Source organism: Dama dama, chromosome 20 (genome assembly GCF_033118175.1).
Source record: "Dama dama isolate Ldn47 chromosome 20, ASM3311817v1, whole genome shotgun sequence".
In the NCBI taxonomy this organism is placed as follows: Eukaryota; Metazoa; Chordata; class Mammalia; order Artiodactyla; family Cervidae; genus Dama; species Dama dama.
In genome coordinates this window covers 92,339,102-92,363,992 of record NC_083700.1, presented here as the reverse complement: position 1 = coordinate 92,363,992, position 24,891 = coordinate 92,339,102, and the positions used below count along the sequence as shown (strand labels likewise).

At 37.6% G+C, this 24,891-nt stretch overlaps 1 protein-coding gene and 1 pseudogene across 3 annotated transcripts in view; one reads left to right on the top strand and one right to left on the bottom strand.

Moving 5' to 3' along the window:
• FAF1 (Fas associated factor 1) overlaps positions 1-24,891 on the bottom strand; it is a 494,313-nt gene that overhangs the window by 443,175 nt on the left and 26,247 nt on the right. The window lies entirely within an intron of this gene.
• On the top strand, positions 15,630-16,470 carry LOC133040317 (succinate dehydrogenase [ubiquinone] iron-sulfur subunit, mitochondrial-like; annotated as a pseudogene).

The following is a 24,891-nucleotide window of genomic DNA, read 5'->3' as shown; positions in this document are numbered from 1 at the left end:
TCATATATGGATGTGAGAGTTGGACTACAAAGGAAAGTGAGTGCTGAAGCATTGATGCTTTTGAACTGTGGTGTTGGAGAAGATTCTTAAAAAGAGTCCCTTGGACTGCAAGGAGATCCAACCAGTCCATCCTAAAGGAGATCAGTCCTGGGTGTTCATTGGAAGGACTGGTGTTGAAGCTGAAACTCCAATACTTTGGCCACCTGATGCAAAGAACTGACTCCTTTGAAAAGACCCTGATGCTGGGAAAGATTGAATGTGGGAGGAGAAGGGGACCACAGAGGATGAGATGGCTGGATGGCATCACCGACTCAATGAACAAGAGTTTGAGTAAACTCCGGGAGTTGATGATGGACAGGGAGGCCTGGCATGCTGCAGTTCATGGGGTCGCAAAGAATCAGACACGACTGATCGACTGAACTGACCTGAACTGACAGTTAAGACAGAGCAAAAGTTACACAGGAGGAAGGAGAAAGAAAAACTACAGGAGTAGAGAGCAAGTCTAACCACAGAAATTACCAGAAAGCACAAGCAAAAATATACCTCTTCAATGACACTATTTTTCTTCAAAAAAAAGAGAAAAAAGTGGAGGAGGTAGTTCTAAGAGCCCATCCCTCCATAGAAACATACATCAACTGAGCAAAAACTGTCAGAATCAAATTTGCCAAAACTCTGGAAAGTGGTGAAAGCTTTATGTCAACCAAGCAAATACTGAAACAAGATAAAGGTGACTTAAAAACAGTATGAAAACCTTAAGGCATTTTTATTTCCCCCTTCTTCATTCTTGGGTCAATAACAATCTTGAATGCACTAGCCCACATTCCAATGGTTGGACCCTCGATCCTAGTTCTACAGGGAGCAGAGTATACTTTGTTTTCAAAGAATTTGTTTGTCTATTGTGACCTGTGTGGGGCTATCTCAAGGACTGATTGAAGGCACTCTCCTTTGATCAATTTGCATCTCTTCAGACAGAAAAATAGCTATCAAGGGGCAATTCTTTGAAAAAAAATTTAAAGAAAATGAAAAATCCACTACCAGAACTTTCCTGGTGGTCCAGGGGCTAAGACTCTGTGCTCCCCATATAAGGGTGGGTCCATGGTTCAATTTCTGGGCAGGGAACTAGAGCCCTTATGCCACAACTAAGAGTTTATATGGTGCAACTAAAGATTCCACGTGCCACAACTAAGACCCAGCAGAATCAAATAAGTAAATAAAAATAAATATTTTAAAAGAAAAAAAAATAAAATTCACTGCCTTTTGGGACAAAATATTACAGTTAAGTGAAATAAGACATCTAAAATCTGGAGAAAAAGCTGCAAAGTGAATTTCTTTGGGAAATTAGGGCACTGAAAAACATTTGGGGAATTTAGAAGGACATGCACATGTCCAAGGTAAGACACCTACTCACAGAAAACTACTGGCTCATCTCTAGGCTTAGCATAAGCAGGAAATAAAGGCTAACATGGAGTTTCACACAACCCAGCTGAGTGTTAGAGTGCCCCAACACAGAGCCAGCCTGCAAAGACTAGGAAAGAATTTCCTTTCTTCGTTTTCTCTCTTTCTTCTTATTTTCTTTGTTACTCTAGGTGTTCAGGAAATCTCTCTCATAACATTAGCAGGTCACAGCTAAAGAAAGAGAGATTTCAGATACTGTTACACACAAAATGTTTATATCCTCCTAACCCTTTTCAAACTTATATGCTGAAGTCCTAAGGCCCAGTGTGATGATGCATGGGGATGAGCCTTTGGAAGGTAATTAGGTTTTGTTGTTCTTCAGTTGCTCAGTCGTGTCCGACTCTTTGAGACCACACAGATTGCCGCACACCAGACTTCCCTGTCCTTCACCATCTTCTGAAGCTTGCTCCAACTCATGTCCATTGAGTAGGTGATGCCAGCCAACCATCTCATCCTCTGTCGTCCCCTTCTCCTCCTGCCCTCAATCTTTCCCAGCATCAGGGTCTTTTCTACTCAATCGGCTCTTCCCATCCAGGTGGCCGAAGTATTGGAACTTCAGCTTGAGCATCAGGTCTTCCAAAGAATACTCAGGACTGCTTTTCTTTAGAATTAACTGGTTTGATCTCTCTGCAAGTCTCTCTCAGGTCTTCCCCAAAATCAGTTAGAAGGCATCAATTCTTTAGCACTCAACCTACTTTATGGTCCCGACTCTCACATCCATACAAGACTACTGGAAAAACCATCGCTTTGACGAGACGGACATTCACTGGTAAAGTAATGTCTTTGCTTTTTAATATGCTATCTAGGTTGGTCATAGTTTTTTCTTCCAAAGAGCAAGCACCTTTTCATTTCACGGCTGTAATCACCATCTACAGTGATTTTGGAGCCCAAGAAATAAAAAGTCTCTCATTGTTTCCATTGTTTCCCCATCTATTTGCCATGAAGTGATGAGACTGGATGCCATGATATTAGTTCTTTGAATGCTGAGTTTCAAGCCAGCTTTTTCACTCTCCTCTTTCACACTCGTCAAGAGGTTCTTTAGTTCCTCTTTGCTTTCTGCCATGAGGGTGGTGTCATCTGCATACCTGAGGTTATTGATATTTCTCCCAGCAATCTTGATTCCAGTTTGTGCTTTATTCAACCCAGTATTTCGCATGATGTACTCTGCATCCAAGTTAAATAAGCAGGGTAACAATATACAGCTTTGACGTACTCCTTTCCCAATTTTGAACCAGTCCATTGTCCCATGTCTGGTTCTAACCGTTGCTTCTTGACCTGCATACAGGTTTCTCAGGAGACAGGTAAGGTGGTCTGGTATTCCCACCTCTTCAAGAATTTTTCACAGTTTGTTGTAAACCACGCAGTCTAAGGTTTTAGCATACTCAATGAAGCAGATTTTTTACAGAATTCTCTTGCTTTTTCTATGATCCATTGGATATTGGCATTTGATCTCTGGTTCCTCCACCTTTTCTAAATCCAGCTTGAACATCTGGAAGTTCTCGGTTCATGTACTATTGAAGCATAGTTTGGAGAATTTTGAGCATCACTTTGCTAGCATGTGAGAATAGTGTAATTGTGCATAGCTTGAACATTCTTTTGCATTGCCTTTCTTTGGGATTGGAATGAAAACTGACCTCTTCCAGTCTTGTGGCCACTGTTGAGTTTTCCAAATTTGCTAGCGTATTGAGTGCAACATTTGAACAGCATCATCTTTAAGGGTCTGAAATAGCTTAGCTGGAATTCCATCACCTCCACTAGTTTTGTTCATAGCGATGCTTCCTAAGGCCCATATGACTTCACACTCCAGGATGCCTGGCTCTAGGTGAGTGATCACACCATTGTGTTAGATTTAGACAAGGTCATAAAGTTGGAGCCCTCATGATAGGATTAGTGCCCCTTATAAGAGACAAAGAGAGCTTGCTCTAGTTCCCTCATCTGTCTCTCAAGGCCATGGGAGAAGAAAGTGAGAAGGTGGTCATCTGCAAGTCAGAAGAGAATTATCAGAATTCAATTGTGCTGGCACCATGATCTCAGAGTTCTAGCCTTCACAACTGTGCAAAAATAGATTTCTGTTATTCGGTATTTTGTTTCAGTAGCCTTAGCAGATTAAGACAGAAACCACTCATAACCAAATAAATTACAAAAATAGTTTATAAAGTCACTAAACAAACAGAAAACTACAACCCACAGAAAGCAACAAAAACAAGCCATGAGTAATGGGGAAGAGTCTTATTTCCCAAGTAACCAAGCTACAATATTTTAAATGCCACTTTTCAAAAAAAATTATGACACATGCAGGTAAACAAAAAGGATGGTCCATTCAAAGGAGAAACAAATAGAAACTATCTATAAGGAAAGAACAGAAATCAGACTTACTAGAGAAAGACTTTTAATCACTATCTTAAATACACTCAGAAAACTCAATAAAAACCATAAAAAAAGAACTAACGAAAACCAGAAAGATGATGTGTGAACAAATAGAGAATATCAATAAATAGATAAAGATTATTTTACAAAACAACCACAAAAAAATCTAGAACTGAACAGTACAATAACTGAAATGAAAAATTAGCTACAGGATTTTAAGAGCAACTTTAGGCAGGCACAAGAAAGATCAGAGAACTTAAGGACTGGCCAACTAAAATTATCCAGTCTCAGAAACACAAAGAAAAATGAACAGAGCCTAAGAGATAATATGGGACCCCAATAAGTGTACCGGTACATGCAGAACATGGAGTCTCAGAAGGAAAAGAAAGAAGAGAAAAATATTTGATGAAATAATAGCTGAAAACATCCTAAAAAACTTCCTAAATTTGACCAAAGATAAGAAACCACATATTCATTAAGTTCAATATGTTCCAAGAAGGATAAATGAAAGACACCCATAGCAAAACACATTATGATTAAGGTGTGCATGCTTGGTCGCTCAGTCATATCCAACTCTTTGTGACCCTATGGACTGTCACCTGCCAGGTTCCTCTGTCCATGGGATTTTCCCAGCAAGAATACTGGAGCGGGTTGCCATTTCCTCCTCTAGGGGATCTTCCCGAGCCAGGGATCAAACCCATGCCTACCCACATCTCCTGCACTGCTGGTGGCTTCTTTACCAGTGAGTCACCAGGAAAGCCCATGATTAAGCTATCAAAAGCCAAAAAGAACCTTAAAAATAACAAGAGAAAAGTATTTCATGTATAAGGAATCCTCAATAAGATTAAAAGCTAATTTCTCATCAGAAAATGTACAGGTTAGGAGACAGTGTGATAACATATTTAAAGTGAAAAACTAAAACTGTGAACCAAAGGAAGAAAACTGAGTAATATTTTCCTAGATAAACAAAAGCTGAAGGAGACTGTCACTACTGGATCTATGCTTCAAGAAATGCTAAGTGGGAAATGAAAAGACACTAGACAGTCACTGGAAGCTATACAAAGAAATAAAAACACTGGTAAACAGGTAAATATTAAAGCCAGTATTACTGTGTTTTTCATTTGTAACTCCTCTTTTTTCTATATGATTTAACAGAAAAATGCACAAAACAATAACTATAAATTGATGTTAATGGGCACATAATATATAAAGGCACAACATGTGATTACAGCATAAAGGAAGAGAGATAGAAGCATAGCTGTATACTGCTGAAGCTGGTATTAATTCAAAATAGAAAAACTTAAAAATATACCAAAAAGGAAATCAGAAAGGAATCAAATCAGTACAATATAAAAAAGTCAAACATGAAAGGCAATAATGAAGAAACAGGGCAGCGGGTAGGGAGAGATAACACTTTAAAAAAACAGTAAAATGGCACAATTAAATGTTTCTTTATCAGTTATCATTTTAAGTATAAGTGGATTAAACACACCAACTAAAAGGCAAAGGTTAGCAGAAGTAATAAAAAGACATGACTCAACTAAAGGTGATCTGCAAGAGACTAACTTCAGATTCAAAGACAAAACTAGATGGAAAGTAAAAGGACAGAAAGATATGCAGGCAATCACTAACCAAAAGAGAGCCTGGGTGGTTGTAGTACCAATATGAGATAAAATGGGCTTTAAATTTAAAAAAAATTATAGGATAATTAAAAGGGTATTATATATTGATAAAAGGGACAACCCTCAGAAGATATAAAAACAATAAACATACAGATAATAATAACAGAGCCTCCAAAATGTACTAAGAAAAAATTGACAGAATTTTTTGACAGAAAGGAGAAACAGTTATACAATAATAGCTGGAGATGTTAATACTCTACCACCACTATGGTACAGAACAACTAGAAAGAAGATCAATAATGAAATAAAAACCTTGAAAAATATTATAAGCCAACTAGATATAACACACATTTGCAGAACACTCCACTCCCAACAGAAATGTGTATTTTTCTTTAGCGCATATGGAATATTCTCTAGGATAACACATTCTACAAAGCCATAAAACAAGTTTCAATAAATTTTCAAACACTAAAATTATACAAAAGATTTTTTCACTACCAAAAATGAATGTACAGCTATAAATATCTTCATTTTAAAAAACAAAAGATCTCAAGCCAATAATCTAATTTTATACCTTAAGGAACAGAAAAAGAACTAACTAAACCCAAAGCCAGAAAAAGGAAGAAAACAATAAAATTAGAGTAAAAATTAATAAAATACAGAATAAAAAACAGATAAAATTAACAAGACCAAACGTTTCTTCACAAAGACTAACAAAAATTGACAAACTTCTAGCTAGACGAAGAATAAAAGAGAGAAGATTCAAATTATTAAAGTCAGAAGTGAAAGTAGGGATATCACTACTGACTTCATACAAATAAAAATATAAAAATAATGTTATGAACAATTATATGAAAATGAATTAGGTATCCCAGATGAAATGGAAAAACCCCTAAAAAACAAACTACCGAAATTGACTCAAGAAAAAAATAGAAAATTCAAATTGACTTACAACAAGCAAAAAGATTGCATCAGCAATCAAAAGGGTAATCTAAAGGCTTCCAACAAAGAAAAGACAAGAATGAGATGGCCTCACTGTTAAATTCTACCAATCATTAAGAGAATTAATACAAATTCTTCTGTAACATTTCCAAAAAACTGAAGAGGGAACACTTCCTAAGTCAGTCTACGAGGTCACTATGACCCTGATAACAAAGTCAGACAAACAGAGCACAAGCAAAGAAAACTAGAGACCTATATACGTTACATATAAAGGTGAAAAAACCCTCAGCATAATACTAGCAGTATGGAATAAACCACATATTAGGAGTATAAGGCATGATCAAGTGGAATATTACAGGATTGCAAGGGGGTTCAACAAAGAGGAATCATTATACCACATTCATAAGCTGAAGGAAAAACAAAACAAACAAAAAAATATGATCTGTTCAAATGGTGCAGAAAAAGAATCTGAAAAGCCAACAACCTTTCATGATAAAAATACTTAAGACTATGAATAAAAAGGAACTTCTTTAACATGATACAAGACACTTATGAAAAACTCAGAACTAAATCATACTCAATTATGAAAGACTAAAAGCTTTTATTTACCCTAAGATCAAGAATAAGATAAGGATGCCCACTTATGCCATTTCTACGCAACATTATATAGAAAATTCTAGCTGATCAATTAGGCAAGAAAAAGAAAAAACATCAAAACTGGAATAGAAGCGAAACTATCCATATTCCCAGATGACAAGATCATATACAAAATCCTAAGGAATTCACACACACACACACACACCCCAAACAATCATTAGAGCTAATAAATTCAGCAAAGTTGAAGGATAAAAGATCAATGCACAAAACTCAGTTATATTTGCTATATACACTAGCAAAGAACAATCTGAAAAAGTTCTTAGAAAAATAATTCTCTTTATGATGCAGTCTAAAAGAATAAAATATCTAGGAATAAATTTAACCAAGGAAGTTAAAGATTGGTACAGTGAAAACTACAAAATATGATTAAAAGAAATTTTAAAAGACCTAAATAAGTGAAAAGACATCAAATGTTCACAGATTCTAAGATTTACTTTCATCAAGAGTACCCAAAGTAATCTACAAATTCAATGCAACCCCTATCAAAATTCCAACAGCTTTTTTTGTAGAAATGGAAAAGCCAATCCTCAAATTCATACAGAACAGCAAGGAATCCACAATAGTTATAATAACCTTGGGAAAAGAAAGACATGAAAGACTCACACTTCCCTATTTCAAAACTTACTGTTAAAAAGAACTGAGAGTCCAAAACTGAACACATATATCTATCAACAACTGCTTTCTTAAAAGTGTGCAAAAACAATTCAATAGGGAAAGAACAGTCTATTCCACAAATAGTGCTAAGAAAACGATATCCGTATCACATGTAAAATAATGAATCTGGACCGCTACTGTACACCATACACAACAATTGACTCAAAATGAATTAACAACGTATATATAAGACCTCAAAACATTAAACTCTTTGAAAAAAATTAAAGGGTATATCTTCAAGACCTCAGCTATGGTAATGAGTTCTTAGACATGACATTTAAACAATAAGCAACAAAATTTAAAAAGCAAATACTAAAATTCATAAAAATAAAAGTATCTGTGTGGTAAAGAGCACTAACAAGAGAATGAAAAGGCAACCTACATGAGGAGAGAAAAATATCTGTGAGTCATACATCTAATAAGAGCCCAGTGTGCTGCACTCAACAGGCCAGCAAATTTGGAAAACTCAACAGTGGCCACAGGACCAGAAAAGGTCAATTTTCATTCCAGTGCCAAAGAATGGTCAAACTGCCATACAACTGCACTCATTTCGCATGCTAGCAAGATAATGCTCAAAATCCTTCAAGCTAGGCTTCAACAGTACATGAACTGTGAGCTTCCAACGTACAAGATGGATTTAGACAAGGCAGAGGAACCAGAGATCAAACTGCCAACATCCGCTGGATCACAGAGAAAGCAAGGTAATTCCAGAAAACATCTATTTCTGCTTCATTGACCATGCTAAAGCCTTTGACTGTGTGGATCACAATAAACTGTGGAAAATTCTTAAAAGAGATGGGAATCCCAAACCACCTGACCTGCCTCTTGAGAAATCTGTATGCAGGTCAAGAAGCAACAGTTAGAACCGGATATGAACAATGGACTGACTGGTTCAAAATTGTGAAAGAAGTAAGTCAAGGCTGTATGTTGTCACCCTGCTTATTTAACTTTTATGCAGAGTACATCATGGAAATGCCAGGCTGGATGAATCACAAGCTGGAATCAAGATCGCTGGAAGAAATATCAATAACCCTCAGATATGCAAATGACAACACCCTTATAGCAGAAAGCAAGGAGGAACTAAAGAACCTCCTGACGAAGGTGAAAGAGGACAGTGAAAAAGCTGGCTTAAACTCACCATTTAAAAAACTAAGATCATGACATCCAGTCCCATCACTTCATAGCAAATAGATAGGGAAACAATGGAAACAGTGAGAGAATTTATTTTCTTGGTCTCCAAAATCACTGTGGACAGTGACTGCAGCCATGAAATTAAAAGACACTTGCTCCTTGGAAGAAAAGCAATGGCAAACCTAGACAGTGTATTAAAAAGCAGAGACATTACTTTGGCGACAAAAGTCCATACTGTCAAAGCTATGGTTTTTTCAGTAGTCATGGACAGATGTGAAAGTTGGACCACAAAGAAGGCTGAGCGTTGAAGAACTGATGCCTTCGAACTGTGGTGCTGGAGAAGACTCTTGAGAGGCCCTTGGACTCCAAGGAGATCAAATCAGTCAAGGCTAAAGGAAATCAGTCCTGAATATTCATTGGAAGGACTGGTGTTGAAGCTGAAGCTTCAATACTTTGACCACGTGATGCAAAGAGCCAACTCACTGGAATAGACCCTGATGCTGGGAAAGAGTGAAGGCAGGAGGAGAAGAGGGCGATGGAGGATGAGATGGTTTGATGGCGTCACCAACTCAATGGATATGAGTTTGAGCAAACTCAGGGAGATGGTAATGGACAGCAAAGCCTGGCTTGCAGCAGTCCATGGGGTCACAAAGAGTGGGACATGACCTAGTGACTAAACAAGAACAAAGAGTTGATTTATAGTATCATGTTAGTTTCAGGTGTACAGCACAAGGATCCAGATAGACAAGATTCCTTTTCAGATTCTTTTCCTTTATATGTTATTGAAAAATATTCAGTATAGTTCCCTATGCTATACACTAGGTTCTTGTTGGTTACCTACTTCATATAGAGTAGTGTATATATGTTAATGACAATCTGCTAATTTATCACTCCTTCCAACCCCATTTCCCCTTTAGTAACCATAAATTTGTTTTTTATGTCTGTGAAGATTGCTTTAATATTTAAAACATTTTTCCCAACCCTGGAGTAATTCCAGAGTCCTTATTCTGCGTGCAGCACACCAGGCTTCCCTGTTCATCACCAACTCCTGGAGCTTGCTCAAACTCATGTTCATCGAGTTGGTGATGCCATCCAACCATGTCATCCTCTGTTGTCCCCTTCTCCTTCTGCCTTCAATCTTTTCCACCAGGAGGGTCTTTTCCAATGAGTAAGTTCTTCACATCAGTATTGGGAGCTTCAGCTTTAGCATCAGTTCTTCCAATGACTGTTCAGGACTGATTTCCTTCAGGACTGACTGGTTTGATCTCCTTGCAGGCCAAGGGACTCTCAAGAGTCTTCTCCAACACCACAATTCAAAAGCATCAATTCTTTGGTGCTCAGCTTTCTTTATAGTCCAATTTTCAAATTCATACATGAGTACTGGAAAAACCATAGCTTTGACTAGACAGACCTTTGTCGGCAAAGTAATGTCTCTGCTTTTTAGTATGCTATCTAGGGTGGTTACAACTTTTCTTCCAAGGAGCAAGCATCTTTTAATTTCATGGCTGCAGTCACTATCTGCAGTGATTTTGGAGGCCAAGAAAATAAAGTCTCTCATGGTTTCCATTGTTTCCCCATCTATTTGCCATGAAGTGATGGGACCAAATGTCATGATCTTAGTTTTTTCAATGTTGAGTTTTAAGCCAGCTTTTTCACTCTCCTCTTTCGCTTTCATCAACAGGCTCTTCAGTTCCTCTTTATATAAAGATTTGCATAAGAATGTTAGGTCGGTTTTATCCATGATAGTCAAAAAGTAACTAACAACTCAAATATCCATTAACAAGTGAAGAGATAAATGAAATGTGAGATATTTATATAATACTCATTGTTGTTCAGTCACCAAGTTGTGTCTGACTCTTTGTGACCCCATGGACTGCAGCACACTAGGCTTCTCTGTCCCTCACCATCTCCTGGAGTTTGCCCAAGTTCATGTCCATTGCATCAGTGACACCACCCAGCCATATCATCCTCTGTTGCCCTCTTCTCCTTCTGCCTTCAATTTTTCCCAACATCAGGGTCTTTTCCAATGAGTTGGCTATTTGCATCACATGGCCAAAGTACTGGAGCTTCAGCTTTAGCATCACTATTTCCAATGAGTATTCAAGGTTGATTTCTTTTAAGATTGACTGGTTTGATCTCCTTTCTGTCCAAGGGACTCTCAAGAGTCTTCTCCAGCACCACAATTCGAAAGCCTCAATTATTCGGCATCTGCCTTCTTTATGGTCCAGCTCTCACAACTGTACATGACTACTGGAAAGACCATAGCCTTGACTATAGGGACCTTTGTTGGAAAAGTGACGTCTTTGATTTTTAATACACTGTCCAGGTTTGTCATAGCTTTCTTGCCAAGAAACAATCATCTTCTAATTTCATGGCTGCAGTCACAATCCACAGTGATTTTAGAGCCTAAGAAGAGGAAATCATAAAATATAATACTTGTTGTTCAGTCACCAAGTCATGTCCGACAATACTACTCAGTAGTAAAAAAAAAAAAAAATAGTGAATTTCTGATACATGCATCAATGCAGATAAATCTCAGAAACACTGAGTTCAAGTAGCAAATACAAAATGTATATGCTACATGATTCCATATACTTGATATTCAAAACTAGAAAACACAGTTATCTATGGTGATAGAAATAAGGACAATAATTGCTTCTGGAGATGAAGAACTGATGGGTCAGAGATATGAAAGAACTTCTTAGGGTGACAGATGTGTTCTTTATCTTAATTGGAGCTATGGTTTCATGAGAATACTTTTGTTGAAATTTATCAAACTGTATTACTAAAGGTATACCTCAACAAAGCTACTAGGGAAAAATTTAATGAACGATTGGTCTCCCTAACCCTATCTCACTCCATGCCTTCATTCACTCACTCAACAAATATTTATGGAGAATCAACTACATTCTAGGCACCAGATTAGGGCTGGGGATACAGTGAATAAATACAGAAAACCCTGCTTTCATTATACATGCATTGTAAAGGGAGGATATAGACAATAAACAAGAAATATAGTTTAAATACATACATATATTTAAGATAGTTAATAAACTGAGTATTAAAGGGGAATGTGCAAATTTAATAATAATTAATTATTATTATTATTATTATATAAACTGAAATTTCTGATAGGTTGACCAGTGAAGACCAACGGTAGGAAGATAACTTTGGGGCTTATATCTATGACTTGGTTGTATAAATGGAGTGTAACTAGATACGGCATTATAATTCTGAGCCTAAGCCTTTAGTTATCATGAGTTTCTGCCTGTCCCCTTACATCTATGTCAACATCACAAATGTTAACCCAGACAATCACTGGGTTATCTGCAGTCCCCTAAAGAGGATCTTAAAATGAATACATACAGGACTTATCTGAGCCCAGCAAGAAGCCAAGTTCAACTAGATCTGTACCTTGAAGCATACATCAGTCAACTCACAGCAAGTGGCTGAATGAGAATAAGTAATTGTTGTTTTAAATTACTAGGCTATAGGGTGGTTTGTTGCTTAGCAGTAGCATTAGTTTGGAGGAAAATACTATGTCTGAGATTTACATTTAAAAAAATACTCTAGCAGTACTATATAATTACAAAAATTGTTGTATAAATTACAAAGAAGAGACTTCAGAATATATCCTTGAGTGAAGAAAAATAAGTTGTAGAAAGTTTATGTAATATGCTATCAACTATTTAAGATTAATATGAATATGAGGGCTCAGTTGGGAAAGAATCCGCCTGCAATGCAGGAGACCCTGGTTCGATTCCTCGGTTGGGAAGATCCACTGGAGAAGGGATAGGCTACCCAGTGTTGTAACCTCACGCATAGCAGACTGCCTGGCACATAAGTAGACCACTCTAATAGTATTTGTTGAAAGGATAAATGGATGACTTTTATACAAATACATTTCTCATGCACTGTTCAAGCATTTTAGGCACATTAATTCATGTCTCATCATCCTTACAAGATAAAGTATCACTGATGAGAAAACTTAAAGAGATCAAGTCATACATCCAGTTGCTCAACCATTAACACTTGGTGGCAGAACTAGAATCTAAATCTACAGCCAGAAAACTAAAGCATTCAACCTTTCCACTACAATCCTGAAAATTTCATCAAGGTATTAACATTAGAAAAAGAAGGGTATGTGTAGTACAGTCTCAGGAAGGCTTGGGTTGTTCCCCAATTTCCTCAAGAAGAGCAAACTGTCACTTCTTTTCCTCTTCCAGAGACTGTATCTACATGCATTCAGGACAGTCCAGTGTCTGACTTAGCATTGTAGGCTGTCCTATAATACCGGGATGTCCAGAAGATCCCTGGTAAGTGTTTACCTTTATACTAAGAATGCTGGGAAAGAACAAAAATCTGCCCAGGCAGACTCCAAGGAGTTTGCACTGTGAGACCTACAGTTCTTGAAAGTGAAACTGAAGTCGTTCAGTCGTGTCCAACTCTTATGCCACCCCATGGACTGTAACCTACTAGGCTCCTTCATCCATGGGATTTTTCCAGGCAAGGGTACTGGAGTGGGTTGCCATTTCCTTCTCCAAATCTTCCCAGAGCAGGGATTGAACCTGCATTGACAGGTAGACCCCTAACCACTGGATCACTGGGAAAGTCTGGAAAAAGTTTCATTTTTTTTAATTTCACTTTCTGACTCTGTACTTGTGCTTTTAATATTTCACACATCGGTTTTCTGCTCCTTGATAAGGAAAGGGAACTTGATCCTGTCATGGACACATTTAGCACACATGAAACCACCACAGGCCTGGCTGATACGTTTTTTTGTTTTTAGACAATCTCTAAGAACTGTAGAGGTCTCCCTTGTGGCTCAGCTGGTAAAGAATCTGCCTGCAACATGGGAGACCTGGGTTCAGTCCCTGGGTTGGGAAGATCCCCTGGAGAAGGGAATGGCTACTCACTCCAGTATTCTAGCCTGGAGAACTCCATGGTCTATATAGTCCATGGGGTTGCAAAGAAATTTAAAAAATTAAACTTTTTTTAAGACTTCCCCAGTGGTCCAGTGGTTAGGGGTCTACCTGCCAATGCAGGGGACACAGGTTCAATCCCTGCTCTGGGAAGATTCCAGTGTGCCGCAACTACTGAGCCCACACGCCGGAACTACTGAAACCCATCAGCCGTAGAGCCCATGCTCCACAACAAGAGAAGCTACCACAATGAGAAGCCCACAAACCCTAACTAGAAAGTAACCCCCGGTCATCACAATTAGAGAAAGACCACACACAGCAACGGAGACCCAGCAGAGACAAAAATAAATAAAAATTAATTAATTTTTTTTTAAGTTAGACCTTCTCCATTTACTTTCAACTACACCAAATGGAATTTTGCTTTTGATGCCACAGGCATATAAGTAAGTATACAAAATTAGGCCAATAAAAATCATTTTTTACTTTAAGCTAAATTTCCCCCTAAATAAGTATATGATAATAAAGAGAGTGAACTAATGCTCCTCTCTAGTGTCCAGCATCAGTTCTTCAGACTTAGCTCACTGGCAAATTGCTTTTCGAAAACTACTGTAATTAGAGTATCAAAACAAAACAAAAAATCTGAGTGACTTACTTAGCATTTAATCACATTCCATTTGAAATGTGGGAGAGATAAAGCCAAAAGATGACTTGGATTTTAAGCCATAAAGGCTTAAAGTCCCTCACATATGAAGTCCTGGAAAAACACAATTCTTTTCTGTTCTCTATGATTCTCTGCAACAATCACTTTATATTTAATTCTACTCTGCCTTATACTACCATTTGCCTCATAATGCTATTGATGAAATTTAGGTCATCTCAAACATAATGCCACTTTTCTGGTAAGTAAGATTTACTAAATTTTAGGCATCCTCAGGTTAGAAAGTTAAAAAACGGTTAGAAAGTTTAAAAAAAAAAAAAAAACCCTCTAAAGAAATGAGCATCCTTTTTGGCAGTCTTACAAGACAAAACTTACACTCAAAAATAGCCAAGGGGCAAGGCCTCAGACAACACACCAGGCAGGCTCTAAGGTAAAATAAAAAGGCAAGACACAGACTAGGATAAAATATTCATAATACACATATCTGATGATCCTCAAAAGCATTAGGTTGAGGGGGGAAAAAGTCAGACTTAAAAGACTGCATGCTATATGATATTGTTTACATGAAGTTTAATAACAGGTAAAACTAATCTACAGTGATAGAAGTCAGACCTGTGATTTCCTATGAAGGCATAGGGACTGACTGGATGAGGCCTTGGGAGAACTTTTCTAGAGCAAGGAAAATAATCTACATCTTTATTAGGATAATGGGATACTACATGGCAATAGAAACTACATATATTCTCACATAGGGATGAAATGCAAAAGACTGCATGCTGTATGACTTCATTTATACAAAGATCAAAAAATGGCAAAACTAATTTACCATGATAAAAACCAGAACAGTGGTTCCGGACATCCCTGGTGGTAAAGTGGTTAAGAATTCAACTGTCAATGAAGGGGACACGGGCTCGCCACAACTACTGAGCCAGAGCTCAAGAGCCACAGCTAGTGACCCCATGTGCTGCAACTACCGAAGCCTGCAGGCCTATAGTCTGTGCTTTGCAAAAGGAGAAGCCAGCACAATGAGAAGCCCCAGCACTGCAACTAGAGAAAATCCATGTGCAGCAAAGAAGACCCAGAGCAACCAAAACAATAATAAATAAAACATTTTTTATAGAAAGAAGAGCCGCAGCTAGCAAAGCCTCGATGGGCCCTGGCACGGGCCCAGCGGAGCGCTACGTCGGGCTCGAGGGGTGGGGCTCGACGCCAGGAGCCAAGATGGCGGTAGTGGTCGCTCGCTCCTTGAGCCGCCGGTTCGCGGCCGCAGCCCTCGGCGGGGCCGCCTGCAGACCTGCCGTGGGGCCCAGACAGCTGCAGCCGCAGCACCGAGAATCAAGAAATTTGCCATCTATTGATGGCACCCAGACAAGACTGGAGACAAACCTCACATGCAGACTTACGAGATTGATTTGAATAACTGTGGTCCTATGGTGTTGGATGCTTTAATCAAGATTAAGAATGAAATTGATTCTACCTTGACCTTCCGAAGATCATGCAGAGAAGGCATCTGTGGCTCTTGTGCCATGAACATCAACGGAGGCAACACTCTGGCGTGTACCCGCAGGATCGACACCAACCTCAACAAAGTTTCCAAAATCTACCCTCTCCCACATATGTATGTGACCAAGGATCTTGTTCCTGATTTGAGCAACTTCTATGCTCAGTACAAGTCCATCGAGCGTTACTTAAAAAAGAAGGGTGAGTCCCAGGGAGGCAAGGAGCAGTATCTGCAGTCCATGGGAGACCATGAGAAACTGGACGGGCTCTATGAGTGTATTCTCTGCGCCTGCTGCAGTACCAGCTGCCCGAGCTACTGGTGGAACGGAGACAAGTACCTGGGCCCCGCGGTCCTCATGCAGGCCTATCGCTGGATGATCGACTCCAGAGACGACTCCACGGAGGAGCGCCTGGCCAAGCTGCAGGACCCCTTCTCTCTGTACCGATGCCACACCGTCATGAAATGCACGCGGACCTGCCCCAAGGGGCTGAATCCAGGAAAGCTATTGCTGAAATCAAGAAGATGATGGCAACCTATAAAGAGAAGCAAGCTTCTGCTTAACTGTGCCATGCTCCACCTGACTGTAGCCAGCTCAGAATGCAGTTTACCTCCGCGTTCCTTCAGAGGTCGTGATTTCCCACAAATACAGCAAGTACAATACACAGTCTAAGAAAGAAAGAAACGTTATTCTAGTTTATTAAAAAAAAAAAGAAAAAAAAAAAGAACAGTGGTTTCCTATGAGGCATGGGGATTGACTGGAATAGAATATGAGGGAAACTTTCCAGAACAATGAAAATACTACGTTTTTTCTTATGGTGGTGGTTAAAGGGGTACTGTCCAAGTACAATGCATTTCAATGAATACACATTTCACATAAATTAAAAATTTTTTAGTTATAAACAGTAAAATAAAATTTAACTTATCAAAAGAAAAACAGCAGAGTAATCAAATTGTGAAATAGCCAAGACTTAATTTCCCTAATGAATTTCTTCAATACTCTGCCAAAATGTTTTAAGTACCCAGCACAGTTAAGTTTACCACTACTTCTAACTCCTTAGTAAAAAATTAATATATAAATAATTAAAAGGCAAAATAAATTTTCAGATAAACAAGAGCTGAGAGTTTCCCACCAACAGATCTTTCTTGGTACAAGAAATAGTTAAATTTTTCATGCTGACGGGAAATGATACCAGAAGAAACTTTTACACCAAGAGTGCCAAAAATGGTAAATAGATAATATTTTTTCTCATTTCTTGTTTTCTTTAAAAGAATTAACTTTTGAACTTCCTTGGTGGTACAGTGGATAAGAATCAGCCTGCCTATGCAGGGGGCACTGGTTGGATCTGCCACAGAGCAACTAAGCCCGTGGCCACAGCTGCTGAGCCCATGTGCCACAACTACTGAAGCCCGAGCACCCTAGGGCCCGCTACAACTCATGAGTCTGCGTGCCGCAACTACTGAAGCCCACATGCCAGAGCCTGTGCTCCGCAACAAGGGAAAGCCACTGCAATGAGAAGCCTGTGCAATGCAACCAAGAGTGGACCCTGCTCGCTGCAGCTAAAGAAAGCCTGTGCACAGCAACAAAGACCCGGTACAGCCAAAATAATTAATCAAATAACTTTAAGAAAAAAGTTAATTAACTCTTTAAAGCAAAAATAACAGTGATGAACTGTGATGTCTTTAACGTATGTAGAAGCAAGAATATATAAAAATAAACACAGGCAGAGAGGAGATAAATCAAAGTATATTCTTTAATTATGAAGTCCTCTCATTATATATACAGTGGTATAGTTAAAGTTAGTCTGTGTTACTTAAGCTACGTATGTTATAAACCCCAGAACAACAAGGTGAAAAAAGGATGTAGGTGGTATGGCAAAATAGTATCAACTGATCTCAGACTCTATCTAAGTTGCAACCACATTAATGAAAATTTCTTCTGAGTGGTTTCAGGTCAGGAATGGCCATAAGAAAAATATGTGCAAGATTTAGAAGGCAGAAGAGAAAGAGCAAACAAACTACCCTCCAAAAGTCTAGATATGGCCCAAAGTGTTATTGTAACCCATATACACTGTTACTGATCCACTGGCTCACTTCATGAACATGCAACAGAGAGAAGGTCCACAATTTCTCCAGATCTGGATTAATTTTTCTCATGAAAACAGATGCAAAAACCCTTAACAAAACCAAATTCAGGGATGTATAGAAAGAATAACACAACATGACTAAGTGGGGTTTCTTCCAGCAATGCAAAAGTGGTTTAACATGAAAGGAGCAAAGGTATCTTTTAACATAAATGACTGTACAGAGAAAATCCTCTGCATTCTTTACAAAGAAAACGCTTCCAGAGTGATAGATAAATGTTTAAGGTCACAGGATACAAAATATATGACAAAAGTCTACTATAGTCTCAAAAAACTAAACAGAGAGCTACTATTTGATCCAGCAATTCTACTTCTGGGTATATACCCAAAAGAACTAAAAGCAGAGACTTGAACAGATTTTTATAAATTTGTGTTCATACCACAATAAGTCAAAAGATGACATCAACTCAAATGTCCACTGACCAATGAATGGATAAACAAGATGTGGTATGTACATACAACAGAATAATATTCAGTCTTAAAAAGGAAGGAAATTCTGACACATGCTACAATAGTGATGAACCATGAGGTCATTATATCAAAATAATCCAGACACAAAAGGACAAATATTGTATGATTCTACTTCTATGAGGTACCTAGAACAGTCAAATCCATGGACAGAGAAAGAATGGTGGTTGCCAGGGGCTAGAGCAAAAGGAGAATGGAGAGTTAATGTTTAATCGGTATGGCATTTAGTTGGGAAAGATGAAAAAACTCTAGAAAAATGGTAGTGATTCCTGTGCACAATAAAGGGCATGTACTTAATGCCACTAAACTGTACACTTAAAAATAGTTAAAAAGATAAATTTTGTTACACATATTTTAAGAAAGCCTACACATAGTTTCACACATACAGTGTTTTTTCAGGTAAAACTAATATATATAATATTAGATTCAAAGTACTGGGTTTTCCTAGAGCATGGGGAACAGCGCAGGGGGAAGTACTGACTGGAAGGAGACTTCTATATTTCTACTTACATTGTTTTCTTAACCTGAATGTCGTTTTCACGGACATGTTCATTTTGTGCAAGTTCATGAAACTATACTTTTACAATTTGTGTTCTTTACTATATGAATATTATACCACAATGAAGTTTTATTTTTTGTCTTAGTTAATGACAGGTAAATTGTGATTTTGCTGATTGAGGACTGCATCATGCTTCATATCTAGATAGGTTTCAAGAACACATACCAGTCTAGCAAATGAGCCCAAATATCTACCTGGATGGGTGGGGGTTTGGGAAAGGATGGATTCATGGATGTGCACAGCTGAGTCCCTTTACCGATCACCTGAAACTATCACTACATTGTTAATCATCTATACTCCAATACCAAATAAAATGTTAATAAGAAAAAAAAGTCTGACATCTATACTATAGTAAACATTTATTGCATGCTACCTGTCTTTGGCACATAGAGTATAGTTTTACTCAAGAGGTGAAAATATTGCTTCTGTTTCAAAAACAGTCTAAAATGAAAGTCAACTTCTACTAACAACAACAGAAGTAAATAGAAAATGAAATCTAATAGTGTAATATGAAAGTCTCTAAGTATATAAAGAAAAGAACGTTAAGGACATACATCTGTGTTAAAAAGATTTTTCTACATGTGAAAGTATTTCCAAGGCCCAGATGCTTATTGTCTCAGTTGGATTATGTCTTTAGAACAAAAATATTATGCATTTAAAAAAAAAACTGCTTGGTCAGGTCTTCTAATATTGAAAGCTATAGAAGGCAGGCAAATTGATCAAGTTTTTATTTTTACTTTGTTCAAAACAAGCAATGATTTTTAACACAGGAAATAATACTCTCAGTAATACGCTCATAATATACAAAAATATCTAATGTGGTTTTAGAATTAAAACAAAAAAGTTATTTTCAAAATTGAAATTTATATGCAGAAAATTAGAAAGAATACACTTAAAAAGTGCTACTAAGTTCTGGATTGAATAATAATTTACAAACTTTATCTTGGACATTACACAGTGATACTTGAACATGAATTCTGTATGTTTTAGGAGTGTGCATGAACTAAAAAATTTACAGAGTTGATAAAATTGTATGAATTAATATCCTTCCAAAAAGAGGAAAAAATTGATGCTTTATATACTATTTATGGTTCATCTTTTAAAAACAAAACTAGAGAACAGACTTATTATAAGAACTTATATTCTCCTTTATATCCACAAGAGGGAGCAAACATTTAATAAATCTTTATAGGAACTGCATTACATACTAATTTTTACATAAGACTTTTAGGAACAATAATCAGAAAAAAATAATAAAACTACCAAAATATTTGAGTGTCTACCACATACCAGCAGAGTCTGGAAATACACTGGGTAAAAGATATAGTCATGATCTCAGATTTCATAGCATATCAGGCAACAAAGTACATCTAGAAAATTGTAAGATATTTTAATATACACAAACAAATAATACTTAGCTTTTATAGCATCACTGTAAACTGAAGTTTATAAGTATTCAGTCTGACCAGAAATTACAAATGTGATGAAAAGATTAAACAAGTATCAGTAATGCATAGTCTACAATTCTAAGAGGCAAATAATATGCATTATGCAACTTATCATATAAAGAATGCACAATAGGCTACAAAATGCCAGTATCTTTTTACCAAGCAGACTTTGATGATCTAAACTACTCTGTCTTTCCATTAAGCTTAATCAAAATGAAAGCAAATTAACACTGACTTAGGGGAATGCTGGGCCATAGTTAATGTATTTCAGGAGAGGTATCTTTGAAATGTACTGATTAGTAGTATAATCATAATGCCAACACTAAAAAAATAAATAATGCCAACACTAAGTCTCAATCACAACCTATTAATAACATTTGAATACAATTATTTTTATATGACTTAAAGAAGAATGGGTTCAAAAAGGGCATAATAAGGGCATAATAGTAATAATCCAGGAGATCTTCCAATTAGGTATGCCTTTTAGAAGCAAAACATATATAGATACAGTCCTTTTCGGGAAAGTACCTTGTCAGGAAACAATGTATAGTGAAAAAAAATCAAGTCTGAATCAACACAGAACCAGCAGGACTTCCCTGGTTGCCTAATGGTTAGGACTCCATGCTTTCACTTTTCCATAGATCCAAATCCATCTTTAGCTTAAAGAACTCGCATCAGTATTTCTTATGAAGGGCAGGTCTGCTGGCAATAAACTCTCTCAGGCATTATCTTCTGACAATGTCTTCACTTTCACTTTTGAAAAATAATTTCACTAAATAAAACTCTATTTTGATTTTTTTTCAATACTTAATCATTTCATTGTCTCCTGTATTCCAAAATTTGTGATGAGATGTTAACTAACATTCTTGTCACTGTTCTCTTCATAGAATGTCTTTTTTTTCCCTCTGACCATTTTTAAAACTTTTCTATCTTTGGTTTTCAAGAATTTGGCTGTTCTGTGCCTATGTGTCAGTTTCTTTGTAATAATCCTACTTGGTGTTCTCAGCTTAAATCTGTAAATGTATGTCTTGTACCAAGACCCATCAAAGCTACTAAGGGATTTTTCTTTTTTCAGTATAAGGCTAGAATCACTTCAAAAGAGGGGGGAAATAAAAAATTAAGATAACTATTTCTTTGCTATCAACTCATAACAAATTTTAAAATAAATTCTTGAAGAGATGCTGGCCAATAGATCCTCAAAGGGTAACTATTATCATTATGAATAAATGATGATTAAATGAATGATGAATAAATAACAGATGATTTGATTTGTATGTCAGGAATATAACTATATTTCATAAATCTGGATTTCAATAAGGCAACTGACAAAATTTCTCTGATTTATTCTGAAAGATTAAATATAGAAACAAAGACTTCCCTGGTGATTCAGTAGTTAAGACTTCACCTTCCAATGCAGGAGGGTGTAGGTTCGATCCCTGGTTGAGGGGCTGGGATCCTGTGTGTCTCACAAACAAAAAATCAATATATAAAACAGAAACAGCATTGTAACAAACTCAACAGTCTTTAAAAATGGTCCACATTTTTTAAAAAATCTTAGAAAAAAAGTACAGAAATAAAGATGAATGTTACTAGTCATGCTGAAGCTCTAGAGCATGAATACCCTCATCTAATTTCAACTTGACTTACTTGTGTTCAATAAACACTGGTACCCTGATATTCAGCAGGCACTGTGGTAGGTACTAGAAATACAGAGGTGAATATGATACAATTCCAAATCTCAGGATACTCAAGAGTCTTAACTAACACACTAACGTTCATTTACATATACAAAAGACACAAAGCTAAAGTAGCTAATATTCTGATGACAAAATCAGGATCCAAAATCTCGTGCATATGCTTCTCATCATACTTTATCTTATTTCAACAATATCAAAACTAGTTCAGTTCAATTTAATACTCAGTGAGAATACACTTTGTGCCAGAAAGTATGCTAATCATTAAGAATACCAAAATGAAAAAAAAAAAAAAAGAATACCAAAATGACTAAGATCTAGTTCCTGGCTGTAAAGAACTCACAAATTAATATGAAAGACAAACAGATATTTTAAAAGTATGTGAAAGCTGCAATGATAGCTATTATGTATAAGAATAATAGATACAGAGGAGGAAGGAATAAGTAAATGTCAGGGAAGACTTCACAGGAGATAATGCCTATGCACAAGTCTCAGGGATAAACAGAAGACTGAGATGCAAGCAATTGAGAGAAATGGCAGAGGCAAAGTGACATGACATGATAAAACTTCACAAAAATTACAAGTATCACTATACAACAAGTCACTGGGAAAAGTATAGGCTACCTTGGGCCAAATCACAAGGAGCTCTGCTAACCATGTCAATTAAGTTGACTCATCCTACATAAACAATCGAATAGAGAGTTCAAGAGATGTTAGGAATGAGGCTGCTGCTTTGGGAGTCAATAGCACATACATAAGTGAGTGAAAGTCGCTCAGTCATGTCCAACTCTTTGCAACCCCATGGTCTGTATAGTCCCCCTGGAATTCTCCAGGCCAGAATACTGGAGTGGGTAGCCTTTCCCTTCTCCAGGAGATCTTCCAGCCCAGGGATTGAACCCAGTTCTCCCACATTGCAGGCAGTTTCTTTACCAGCTGAACCACCAGGGAAACCCAAGAATACTGGAGTGGGTGACCTATCCCTTCTCCAATGGATGGATCTTCCCAACCCATGAATCGAACCGGGGTCTCCTGCATTGTGGGCTAATTCTTTACCAACTGAGCTACCAAGGAAGCCCAGCACATACATAACGGATGAAGTGAAGTGAAGTTGCTCAGTCGTGTCCGACTCTTTGCGACCCCACGGATGGTAGCCTACCAGGCTCCGCGGTCCACGGGATTTTCCAGGCAAGAATACTCGAGTGGGCTGCCATTTCCTTCTCCAGGGGATCTTCCCAACCCAGGGATCGAACCCAGGTCTCTGCATTGCAGACAGACGCTTTATGTCTGAGCCACTAGAGAAGCCCAACATAATGGATAGTTAAACCAAAGAAAAAATGATTATCCAAAGAGACCATACATGACAGGGAAGAATGGAATGGAAAAGGGAACAAGGAGAGACCCTGAAGGTATACTGATATTAATATTTAAGAGAAAGATGAGAGTGGGAAGGAGAAATGGAACATTCAGAATAGGACAAAGAATCAATAAAGCCTATTCTGAAACTGAGAAAAACTTAGCAAATCTTTAAATTGAAAGTGGGGTCAGAAACATGAGCCAGTAGAAAGGGAGCCACAAAGCCAAAGGAAAGGTAATGAAAAACTGATGTGGTGCAGATTCCTAAAGAGATGATTAAGAACAGGTAGAGGAATGGCAGTTAAAGTTTAATGATAAACTCCCAAGCTCCTCCTTTGAAGTGTGCCATTAATAAGTAAACACATCCAGAAAAAGCAACCAAGTGATAAGACTGGTGGAAAGAACTGGAAAATTAGGGCTCAGATAATAAGAGTTAACAGTGGCATAGCTGCCTTCATGTGGTGGAAAAATAAATCCTGTAAGGGTCTAAAGTAAATCAGTACATCCTGGAATGCGAAGTCAAGTGGGCCTTAGGAAGCATCACTACGAACAAAGCTAGTGGAAGTGATGGAATTCCAGTTGACCTATTTCAAATCCTAAAAGATGATGCTGTGAAGGTGCTGCAGTCAATACGCCAGCAAATTTGGAAAATTCATCAGTGGCCACAGGACTGGAAATGGTCAGTTTTCCTTCCAATCCCAAAGAAAGGCAAGGAAAAAGAATGCTCAAACTACTGCACAACTGCACTCATCTCACATGCTAGTCAAGTGATGCTTAAAATTCTCCAAGCCAGGTTTCAGCAATACGTGCACCATGAACTTCCAGATGTTCAAACTGGTTTTAGAAAAGGCAGAGGAACAAGAGATCAAATTGCCAACATCCACTGGATCATCAAAAAACCAAGAGAGTTCCAGAAAAACATCTATATCTGCTTTATTGACTATGCCAAAGCCTTTTACTGTGTGGATCACCTGTGGATCAACTGTGGAAAATTCTGAAAGAGATGGGAATACCAGACCACCTGACCTGCCTTTTGAGAAATCTGTATGCAGGTCAGGAAGCAACAGTTAGAACTAGACATGGAGCAACAGACTTGTTCCAAATTGGGAAAGGAGTATGTCAAGGCTGTATATTGTTATTTTAACCTACTTATTTAACTTACTTATTTAACTTCTATGCAAAGTACATCATGAGAAACACTGGGCTGGAGGAAGTACAAGCTGGAATCAAGATTGCCAGGAGAAATATCAATAACCTCACATATGCAGATGACACCACCCTTATGGCAGAAAGCGAAGAACAACTAAACAGCCTCTTGA